Genomic DNA, 3,059 nt, shown 5'->3' on the forward strand with positions numbered 1-3,059 from the left:
TCGAGGAAACAACACATCTTGATAAGTGGAAATTTTCCCCCAGCCAGGGACCTGCTGCTCAGAATTTGTTAAATGCTGCTTGGTTTAACAGCCTGTCTCCCTTCTATTTCAGATGCTGAGATGAGGGCGACAGGTGGACAGTCACCGTCTGACAGATTCAATAGCATGTGGCTTGGCTAAGGAAAGAGTGCTGGGTCTTTTAAATACGTTTTTAATTTAGTTCTATACATTTTTAAAAATTCAAGATGTACATTCAAATGGCTCAAGTGTAAAATGAATGAGATTGTCAAATCTCCCGAAAAACATTTTGTTTTGTTGATTCAAATAACAACTTTTCAGGAAAGAAGAGTGTATTAAACATACACATTGGTTGTAAGATATTCCCCATTCCAGCAATACTCATTTTTAAAGTATACCGTAGACAGGGGAGATATGCATACCATATTGGTTGGCTATAGTATGTGTACATCGTCCAGGATTAACCCCCCAAGAATGGAGAAACGGGAATCCTGTCCTCACCCCTCTTGCCCACTGCTGCTGGCGGGGAGCTTATTCCCAGGGCCATCCATTCTTTACACTGAGAACTCTGGCAGCCAGCATTGATCCTCAGCCCCGGCTTCCGTCCATGGGAAGCCAGGCAGAGCTGTTCTACAGCTCTGGCCTCTGCCCTTCTCAGTCTTCTTTCTTTGAGACCAAACTTCCTCTAACCCCTTCACCCTTCCCCCAAACTTGGACTCTGGTCTCTCCCTGCTTCCTCAAATGTGTGGCCAGCAGACACAAATAGATGCAGCCTGGGAACCCAGGGCTTGGAGCGGCCATTTTAACACGTTGTACCCTTCAAGCTTCAGCCAAAGCCTTTTCCATAAAATATGCCCTAGTCCATTCTAAAAGACCTCTGGCTTTGGATTCATTGTTCCTAGATCTTTGTGCCTTTCTCCTCTGCTGATGGAAATATAGGATGGTGATCGTGCCCCCACCAGCCAGTGTGTGGAACCTCAGTTACCCTGTCTAGTAATGAACAAGGGCATAGGGACAAGCTCAGTGGCTAAGCCTCATGCTCTATGTGCCCAGCACTAAGCTAAGCCCTTTGCAAACATTGTGACATTTACATCTTCACACCAATTTTTGAGGGAGGTACTTTTATCTTTCTCCCCATTCTGCAGATAAAAAAGCAAAGTGAGCCCAAAAGGCATGGTACAAAATCTGACACTTTCCACCAGGAAAGGGATAAGGCTCACTGTCCCCACCTGAGAAACCAGTGGCCTAGAATAGAGGCGCTGTGCCCACCAAGAAAGAGCTCCTCAAGGAGCGAGCACACCCCTTGGGGACCCTTCTAGGGTCCCACACATCCTGTGCCTGGCTCAGAAGGACAGAAGAGCTGAAGGTTGGAAGGGACCTTCGGAAAGGGACCCCAGATGCTTCGGCCGTGACCTGGGTGAGCAAACACTCACAGAGAAATACAGATCCAAGGAGGCGACCTGTGCCCTCACCCCAGTCCTGGACTCTTTTTTGGAGCAATGCGGATTGAAAATGTCACAGATGACTGAAGAGAAGGTGTCTGCCAGCTCAGTGAAATAGGGGCCAGGAAGCAGAGCACAGGCAGGCCGTATGTTTTGAACTGGGTGTGGTGGTGCATACCTGTAATCCCAGTGTTATGGGAGGCTGAGGCAGGAGAATTTTAAGTTTGAGTCCAGCCTAGGCCACTTAGCAGTTTAATGAGGCCTTGTCTCAAAAAAAAGGAAACTTAAAAAAGGATGGGGATGTAGCTCAATGCAAAGGCTCCAGGTTCAACCTCCATTATGGCAGAAAAAGAAAAGAGAGGGAGTGTTTAACTTGATGCTTTCTGTTTTAGTTTGGGTTTGGTTTTTGTTGCTGGTTGTTTTCACAGAGCTGGAGTTCAAGCCCAGGGCCGTGGGCACCCCGTCTCTGCAATTAGAAGCTGCCTTCCCTCCTTGCAGAAGCTTCAGGCCCTATGCAGACCTTCCCTGACTTTATCCCTGCCAGATACAACAGAGAAAGGTGGCAGAGAGACTGAGCAAGGTACTCAGGGTGGCAGGGCTGGGAGGGGTGAAGCCAGGAAGGAAATTCCTAACCTTCTCCAACGAACCCCCGAAACTTTTCTGGGGCTTCATGTCTTCAAAGGCAGATCCAGCATCTATTTCTATATTGCAACCAATTAACAATGACTTATTAATTTTTGAAATAGAACACTTTGAGAGACTTGGTGTTTGTCAAAGGGGTATGCATGTTGTTCAGTGCTTTTATCACTCAACAGAACACAGCCAGCCCCTGGGGGAGTTATGCCTGTTAAGCAGTTCTAAATCATTTGTATTATGGTAACAAATGTTTAGTGTACACCTACCATAGATTATTGGTAAAAGACAAAAATTCCAAAAACGGCTTATTCTGAACTACAAGTTAATAGGGAGTGATTTTGAATGAAAATGTTTCAGCAAATATTTTCCCACATCTATACACCGCTTATATCTGATCACAGTTCTAAAACATTAGTTAATACATGCTGTTAGGACCACCAAGTATCCAAAGTTGGGTCCTTTTCTTATGCCTTACACCAAAATGCATTTCAAAGGAGCAAAAAGCTCGATATAAGAATTATACATACATTAGAAAAACATGGGCGAGTGGGTGACATAACCCTGGAGTGAAAAGACTAAAAATAATAGAAACCCCATTGCTGAGGGCAGCACCTCATCGGCCAGTCGCCTCTCTTGCCTCCCCTCAAGAGAGAGCCGCATGGGGCCCAAGCCCTTGGTGCACAAGGCTTTGGGGGACACTTCCTAATTAAGTGCTTAACAGTGTGCAGCTCATGAACTTGAAAGACAAGAAACATCTCCAAAACCATAAAAGAAAACCATTTTTTAAAAAAAGGCCCATTAGTCAACACAAAGCTGAACCTTTTCCTGGGTAAAAGAAGGGGCTGGGGATACAGGTCAGCGATATAGCACTTGCCTAACAGGTACAAGGGTTCCCCTTGGCTCCAAATTGAAGGAGGAGAGGGGAGGGCAGAGCAGGGAGGGGAAGGGGAGGGCAGAGGAGGG

This window comes from Octodon degus, unplaced genomic scaffold (genome assembly GCF_000260255.1).
Source record: "Octodon degus isolate 3935 unplaced genomic scaffold, OctDeg1.0 scaffold00130, whole genome shotgun sequence".
Lineage (NCBI taxonomy): Eukaryota > Metazoa > Chordata > Mammalia > Rodentia > Octodontidae > Octodon > Octodon degus.